Raw genomic sequence first — 9415 nt, 5'->3', positions numbered from 1 at the left:
TAAAACATACCCAATAAAAAAAGTTTAAAAAATGTCTTCTTCAATTTAGGTCAATATGTATTCTGCTACATATTTTTGGTAAAAAAAAAAACCCAATAAGCATATATTAATTTGTTTGCGCAAAAGTTATGCCATCTACAAAATAGGGGAAAGATTTATGCCATTTTTAAAAATATATTTTTTTTTACTAGTATTGGCGGTGATCAGTGATTTTTAGAGGGACTGCGACATTACTAAGGACAGATCGGACACCTAGCTCACATTTTTGGGAACCAGTGACATTATTACAGTTATCAGCCCTAAAAAATAAGCTCTGACATTGTACTAATGACACTGACAGAGAAGGGATTAACATCAGGGATGATCAAAGGGTTAAATGTGTTTGCTCATTGTGTTTACAACTGTGTGGAGGGATGGGCTGCCTTGGACAACACACACATCCTGCATAACAGGAAAACAAGATCCTGTTTTACCCCGTCGGAACAGAGATCTACCTTGTTTACCCAGGCAGATCCCCATTCTGTCCCTGCAGGGAACGATTGCCGGCGGCTGGTGGACATCGAGTCCGCTGGACCTGCTGATTGGTTCCCCTGCTGGCCAATCGGTGCACGCATGTGCCGTCAGCAGAACCTTGTGCACGAGCCGACGTACACCTACAGCGATTCGCGCAACCGAGCCAACCTGCCACAGTATAATTGTGGTGGCTGGTTAACAAGAAGTTACACTTGGTAGCTACATTCGTTTTCTATTTGAAGCTTTTTTTTCTTTCTGTTTTCACCTGGTTAATAATACTAATTTTGTAAAATAAGTTAGAAACTCTGTGTTCACATTATACAGAATGATATTTTCTTTAGTTTGAGTCAGCTACAAAAAAAGAAAGTTGGAAAAAAAAAAGAAAAAAAAAAAGGGAGTTTTTTGAAAACCAGTACTAAATAAAATATAAAATGCTGCGATTAATAATGTATTTATGCCAATACACAATGGAATCAAAAAGCCCTTCAACCAAACCTGTGTGTAGCACAGTAAAGCCTTCTTAGGGCTCATGCACACGGGGAAACAGGCGTTTTATATGCCTAACATATTTTTCTTGTGTTTATCTGCACATACCCCACAGTGCATGGCTGTAAGCGTTTACAAGAGCACAGCCACGTACAGCCATTCACTTATACAGCCGGCTGTATGCAGCACATATGTCTCTTCAGGCATGGGAAAGTGTCCCGAAAGAATTCTAGGCATATAGAATACATGTTAAACCCCTGTGTGCGTGAACCCTTAAAAATAAGTCGTTCACATGCCTCATTCCATGACATAGCCTAAAAATAAGAGGATTTTGCCCAATTTTTTAATGCAAATTGAGTCTCAAACCCTACTCCATAGAAGCTCTGGTTTATATGTACTGCCCTGATGATGAACAAAAAGCCTGAAACAGCTGTATGCACTATGAAGTAAATGGCTCTATATTTTGGTATATTCTGGATGAGCATTTGGCTGTTGGGGCATAAAAGAATTGGCACAGTGGTTAAAGTGGTTATACTTCTTTTTTTTTATATAAAAATAACAAACATGCCTATACTTACCTGATCCGCTTCTTCTGGGATCCCCCGTCGGTGCTCCAAGCCCCTCCTCTTCATTGGGTCCCCCCAAGGAAAGCAGCTTGTGCATGCTCGCTCCCGAGTCCCACTGCTGCGTCCATTGACAACCAATCGCTCCCGCTGCTATCAATCCAGTAAAGACAGAGACAGCAGCAAGAGCTGATGCACTCATGCACATTGCTGGATTGGATGGGCTCAGGTAAGAAAAAGGGGGGGGGTCTATGGGCAGCTGCAGCAGAGAAGGTTTTTCACCTTAATGCATAGAGCTGCATTAAAGAGGAAGTAAACCCTGATGAGTTTACTTCCTCTTTCATCCCCTGCAAAGGCAAAGCATAATGGACTACTATGCATCGCATTATGTGTCACTTACCTGACACAGGAGCCAGCGATGTCACCGCTGTCCCCTGTAGTCCGGCGCATCCATGTTGTCGGTGGGGTCTCGCAGCTCCGCCGCTGTCATTCGGCAAAGCCGCGATGACGTCACTCCCGCGCATGCGCACGGGAGCCGACACGCGCGGCAGCTCCGTTCTTGGAAATGCCGCGCTCAGTGCGCCTGTGCGCCGCTGACTACGGCCCATGTGCCGTAGACAGCGGTGCCTGTCTTCGGGCGAATATCTCCTAAACTGTATAGGTTTAGGAGATATTTCTTGGACCTACAGGTAAGCCTTAATCTAGGCTTACCTGTAGGTCAAAGTGTGTTGTAAGGGTTTACAACCACTTTAAGGTGAAAAACCTTAAAGTGATTGTAAAGTCTTGTTTTTTTTCTATTAAAATAACAAACATGTCATACTTATCTGCTCTGTGTAGTAGTTTTGCCCAGATCCTCGTCTTCTCGGGTCCCTGGCTGGAGCTCCTGGCCCCTCCCTCCTGTTGAGTGCCCACACAGCAAGCGCCCAAGCCGAGCCACAACTCCATGTGTCCATTCAGAGCCGCGGATTGGCCCCACCCCCTCTTTTTGCTCATTGACTAACTGAGTTTGATTGACAGCAGCAGGAGCCAATGGCACAGCTGCTGTGTCTCAGCCAATCAGGAGAGAGTGTCCCAGATGACCGAGGCACTTGTGGACATTGCTGGATTAAGAGGGGGCTCAGGTAAGTATTGGGGGGCTGAGGGGGCTGCTGCACACAGAATGCATTAAGATGAAAAACCTTCAGCCTTTACTTTACTGCCTTTTCTGCCTGGCGGCCCTAGGGTCATTGGTTTGAGTCCCAACCACAACACTACCAGCATGGAGTTTGCATGTTCTCCCTGTGTGGGTTTTCGCCCACACTCCTTCAGTAAATCATGCTGGTATGTTAATTGGCTCCTGTCATAGTTTTCTCTAATACGTGTATGAATGTGCATTAGGGACCTTAGATTGCAAGTTCCTTGAGGGCAGGGACTGAAGTGTATGTACAGAACTGCGTAAATTGTCGGCCCTATGTAAGTATGTGTAATAAATCAATTATTTTCATTGCTCTGCCCACTCTCCTTATTTTTAGAATATGTAAATGTTTTAGTTTAAGAAGGCTTTACTGCCTATTACACAAAGAAAACCAAATTTTATTTAAAGGTGAAGTACAGTGGGGAAAATTATTATATGATCTCCTGTAGATTCTGTACGTTTGCCCACTAACAAATACTTACAAAGAAATGCAGGCTCTATACCGTATTTATCAGTGTATAACAAGCAACTTAAAATCAGGTGAAAATCATGGGTGCGTGTTATATGCCGTTCCCCCGCCGTTCCTCTGATTCTCTACCGTTCTCGGCGGCTTTCGGCTATTTTTGGCCACACTTGGCCATTCTCGGCGGCTTTCGGAAAGCCGAAAGCCGCCAAGAACGACCGAGTGCGGCTACAAATAGTTGAGAATGGCCGAGTGTGGCCGAAAATAGGCGGAAATTGGCGAAAGCCGCTGAGAACGGCCAAGAGCTACCAAGTGCCACCGAGATACATAGGATATCTGATCTGTATCTCGGCGGCGCCATTTTTAAATGACAAGCCGGCAAAGACACTGTGACAAGGCTACAAATGACTGACAAGGCTAAATGGAAGGCTGCAAATGATTGACGAGGCTGCAATGCAAGGCTGCAAATGACTGACAAGGCTGCAATGCAAGGCTGCAAATGCAGTCCAAACAAAAGTGACGGTTCTGCCAGCTGGAGAACCTGTCATGGTTGGAGGTAGAGGGGAAGCAGTAAGGGACTATTCGCCTAATTACTTCAGTGGGTATCAAGCCAGGAACTCAGCCACCGGAGGTGACGCTTGCAGAGCAGCCTTGTGTGTCAAGCCAGGGCCCGAGCAGGCCAGTGGGGTGGGGTTTGGGGTACCAAGCTAGGGACTCAGCAGAGAGGCGGGGGTGATGCTTGAGGAAGATACCACTGTGAAGATTGGAGGAGCTCATGGGATTCAATGATAGTGAATCAGTGGGTCTAGTGAGAGACCGGGAGCTCAGTGGGCTGAAGAACTACAAGCAGTGATTGTAGTGAAAGAGAAAGAACTGTTACGTTTTGTGTGTGGAGCTGTTAAAGACTGTTGCCATAAGAGACAGTATTCCTGCACATGCAGATGTGGCGTCTTGCTGGATGCCTTTCCCTGCATGGTTGTCCTCCTGTTGAAGTCTCGGAGTCTGCCAATTAATTAATTAACCACCCAAGGGTGTCCTGGCCCTAAACCTCTCTCTCCAAAAAAGTTTAAGAGAAATAAACTTTCTTTTGCATTCATGAAGTGTCTGGTGCCCAATATCTTTAACTACTCTGCACCCACCATGCCTCACAACCCACTACATACAGAAGGATGTCAGCTATCCCTGGCCCTGGATGTTCCCATTAGATCAAAGGAGGCCTGGGACCTTGCTACACAGTTCAGTACGGGCAAACATTATTTTTGGCCATTTTTACAATACAAATAAGATAAGTTCTAATGTTGTATGCCCCATCTCTGGCATTTGTTATATATATCTTACTTTTACTCATGCATTAAAATCCTGTTGGGGCAAAACATCCAGCACTGAGAGCTAACCTGAGGTCACATCTGTGCAGAGCGTTTTTTCTGTATTACGTTTTTATGTGCATTTTATATTTGTTTTTAGGTGTGCTGCTGTTAAATTATACATGCGTTTTATGAAAAAACATCAACAATGCAACATGCAGGATGCGCTTACATGAAATTGCGTGTTCCAATAGAGTTTAATATCACGCGTAAAACGTGCATAAAAACGTGATGCAGAAGAACTGCACCTCACAGATGTGGATGGGGTCTCATAGTTTTCGCTGTATCGCACGCACTACACTGATCATTGTGGGTCACTCAATCAACACCTCCTCCATTCATTAAAATGGATGCATTCTTTTTATTGAATGTAAGGTGCTCGGTGATTGGAGGAGATGCTAATGAACATCACAATCTCCACTTTTGCAATCACATAACACCTTGCATTTACTGAAAAGAATGTAAGGTTTTTTTTTATGACTGGAGGAGATGCCGAGTGAGTGACCCACCGTGATCAGTGTACTGAGTTTACCAGCCAAAACCACCTGCCTTAGGGCCAGACATTGAAAGGCCAACTGGCAACTGCTGAGTAAAAGTAAAATAAGTGACAAACATTGCAGCACCCAGAAATAGGGCCACACATCATTAGAGCTAACTTGTTTTTACTGCTCAAATGGCCAAAACTCATTCCTGCCCAAACATCACCTTTAACCGGTTCCCGACCGGCCGCCACAGTTATACTGTGGCAGAATGGCTCCCCTGGGTGAGCCGCCATAGCTGTACATCAGTCCTTTAAGATGCTGTAGGAGGTGCGTGCCACTGGAGGCGTGCCCCGCAGTGTGTGCCCGGAGCTGTATAATTGTCAATGGTCCCAAAAATGTGTCAAAAGTGTCCTATTTGTCCACTGCAATATCGCAGCCCCGATAAAGATCACCTCCATTACTAGTAAAAAAAAAAAAAAAATGCCACAAATCTATCCCCTATTATCTATCTCCACGCTATAACTTTTGCGCAAACCAATCAATATACTCTTATTGCGATTCTTTTTACCAAAAATATGTAGAAGAATAAATATTGGCCTAAACTGAGGAAAACAATTATTTTTGTTTTTTAAAAATTGGGATATTTATTATAGCAAAAAGTAAAAGATATTGGAGGTTATTTACTAAAGGAAAATCTACTTTGCACTGTAAGTGCACTTGGAAGTAAAGTCACTGTAGATCCGAGGGGGACATGCGAGGAAAATAAAACACAGCATTTTAGCTTGCACATGATTGGATGATAAAATCAGCAGCGCTTCCACTCATTTCAGATCTACCCCTTAGATTTAGAGAGACTGCACCTCCAAGTGCACTTTCAGTGTATTTTCAAGTACACTTGCAGTGCAAAGTGGATTTGCCTTTCGTAAATAACCCTCATAGTGTTTTTTTTTTCAAAATTGTCGCTCTTTTTTTTGTTTATAGCTATTTTTGTCTATCATCAAAGCAGTTTATGAAAACCATGGCTTCTATGGAGTAGGGCTTGGGAACTCATGATTTTTGGCCATAATAAACTAGGTGTCAGCAAGTTATTAAAATCACATCAACAGATAACCAACTTTATATGAAGTTCATCTATAGACACGCATGCAAAGGCATCGTTCCAGTACTTCTAATGCTTTGAAACATTGGCTAAAGGATCTGTGCAGTTGATCCACATTAGACTATAGAGCAAAGCTAATAAGCAATGCACTAACAGTGGAAAAGGAAAACAGGAACATGCAAAATTAAAGTAAACTCTACATTCCTAAAAATAGATTTTTTCTACAAATATGATCAGCTGCCAATTTGAAAATATATTTTACATATTGTGTTTTGAATAATGAGTTTAACTAGTTGCCGACCAGCCAACATAGTTATACGGTGACAGTTTGGCACTCCTGCGGTGTGCACCGATCTCCAGGCCCAGGCCAATGATTTCCTCTGCCTGTATAATGTAAACACAGGTAGAGGAAGTGATGTCATCTCTCCTTTTGGAGCCCTTTTCGGTTCCAGTCCGAGAGGAGAGGACATTTTACCGTAAGTACATCAACACTACACTGACACCAGTACACGTAGGCACACTTGTCACCCCCGATCACCCCCTGATGCCCCCCCCCCCCAGTTAACCCTTTCTCTCCTTGTCACAGTGCCACCAAGTGCAGTTTTCTGATTTTTCACTGATCACTGTACTAGTGTCACTTGTGACACTAATCAGCGTTAGGGCAGTTACTAGTAGGCCCAGGTAGGTTTAGGGTACCCCCCATTAACCCCCATTAAATTTGCCCTCTTATCGCCTCCAAGTTAACCCTTTCACCCCCTGCAACCAGTGTCACTAGTATAGTGTGCAGATCTCTTTTCTGATCACTGTATTTAGAGTCACAGGTGAGGCTAGTTAGCTAGTTAGTGTTACAGCCAGTTTTTCATAGCGCCAGGGTACCCGCTGCATATTTCCTAATAAAGGTTCAACCCCTTGATCGCCCCCTAGTTAAACCTTTCACCCCCTGTCACAGTGTCACTAGTATAGTGTACAGATATTTTTTCTGATCACCGTATTAGTGTCATTAATGACATCAGTTAGGTTTTAGTATCAGTTAGGGTCAGCTGCAATCCTAGGCAGCGTCAGATTAGTGCCAGTAGCGCTAACACACACGCACACACCATACACCTCCCTTACTAGTATAGTGTTCGAACAGATCAATATCATTGATCTGATCAGAACTATATTAGCGTCCCCAGTAGTATAGTGTTCCCAAAAATGCGGTGTTAGCAGGATCAGCCCAGACACCTGCTAGCACCTGCGTTTAACCCCTCTGCTCAGCCCAGTTCAGTATCAATAGATCACTGTCACTTACAAAACACAACACACATAACTGCAGCATTAGCAGAGTCCAGCCTGATCCCTGTGAACGCTAACAGTTAACAGGTGCTCTTTTGCCTGTGAGTCGCAGGAGCTGTACCTATAAATTTAGTGCCTAAAATGTCCAAAAAGAGGTATTCTAGTCAGAGGCGGCTCTTTAATTAGGCAAAGTAGGTGGTCGCCTAAGGCCTCGCCCTCCTAGGGGCCTCGCTCCCGCCTACTTTGCCTAAAGAGCCGCCTCTGGCTATCCTCATACATCAGTCCTAGGTGCCTCTTGGTTCAGAGTACAGTCAGTAGGCCTCTTCTCTTCTCTGTAACACCCTGCCACACTCCCATCAAGAAAACTTCACAGGAACTGCAAGTGTCCTTCCCGTCAGAACACCGGTAGACACATAGAGACCATCAACTGCCCTGCCCCGCCCACTCACACCGCCAGCAAATCCTGTCTGTCCTTTCTTGTGCAAGGGCAGGGCACAGCTAGCACCTCAACACAGGATCGACGAGTCTACCCTCCTTGTAGGGCGGGGCTTCCGTGATGGAGGCAGAACCAATTCAGCCTGTCTGTGTGCACTGTGCAGCCGACGGACTGAGATAAGAGGGGACAGAGCCTTGCTACATGTGAGGTACATGGGCTTGGGGGGTGGTACTGTGGTGTGGTGTCAGTGTGCTCTATCTCAGCGCTGGTGTGATTGAGCACACCAACACCCGCATTGCGATAGAACACACTGACACCAGCACCACGATAGAGCACACTGACACCAGCACTGAGATAGAGCACACTGACACCAACGCTGAGAGCACACTGATACCAGTACTCTTAATATATGCAATTCATTTTTATTAAAAGTTTTTTTGTGGACACATTGGTCCACTGACCCAATTCATCATATGCCGTGTTCTCTGCTTCCACGGCCTGGACTAAATACGAGCAGATCTTGCGGTTCATGCACTTCAAGGACAATGAACTCTGTTGTCCTCGGGGTGACCCTGAATACGATCAGCTCCACAAAATTCGCCACCTCATAAACCACTTCAGCCAACAATTTGCAGCCTTGTTTATTCCCAATCAAGTTGTCTGCGTTGATGAGTCCCTGATTACATTTTCTGGCCGCTTATCTATCAAACAGTATCTCTCCAGCAAGCATGGCAGATATTGGGTCAAGTTGTATAAGCTCTGTGACAGGGCAACAGGCTATACATATTGTTTTATGGTTTATGAGGGAAGAGCTAGTCATGTGGACCCCCCAATTGCCCAGACTACATAGGGAGCAGCCGTAAGATTGTTTGGGACTTGGTGTCACCCCTATTTGGAGAGGGGTACCACTTGTACGTGGACAAAAAAATACTTGTGCCACTTTTTAGTCACCTTTTTGATTGTAGAATTGGCGCATATGGCACTGTGCAAGCTTCCCCCAATGGCTTGTGGAGTCCCGACTTATGCTTGAGAAGTAATAAATTGTTCACAGTGAAGTGGAGTGACACACGGAATGTTTTTGTTCTGTCCTCAATTCACGCAGATACGACAGTTGAAATTCCAAAGGAGACCAGTGTTGTTGTGAAGCCCCTCTGTGTCCACGAATACAACTTTAACATGGGAGGGGTTGACTTCAATGACCAGATGATGGTGCCATACTTAATTGCCCATAGAGCCAGACGCTTGTATAAAAAGTGTTTGTTTACCTATTTTAATTGGCTCTGCTGAATGCTTATGTGCTACAAAAAGCATCAGGACCAGTAGTGGCTGGTGCTTAAATCTTTATTTATTTTTGGTGGGGGGGGGGAGATTCTGAAAAGTACTGAACAAAAACCCCATCAATTGCCACCCCACTCTGCCCATTAAATGCAGCCACTGTTCCCATCAAATGCTGCGACTGTGCCATCAATTGCAGCCATTGTGCCCATCAATTGGAGCCACTGTGCCCGTCAATTGCAGCCACTGTGCCATCAATTGCAGCCACTGTGCCTGTCAAATGCA

The sequence above is a fragment of the Lithobates pipiens genome, unplaced genomic scaffold (genome assembly GCF_037356315.1).
Source record: "Lithobates pipiens isolate NorthernLeopardFrog02 unplaced genomic scaffold, aLitPip1_a1.2 Scaffold_22, whole genome shotgun sequence".
In the NCBI taxonomy this organism is placed as follows: domain Eukaryota; kingdom Metazoa; phylum Chordata; class Amphibia; order Anura; family Ranidae; genus Lithobates; species Lithobates pipiens.
Note: the sequence above shows the minus strand (reverse complement) of the source record.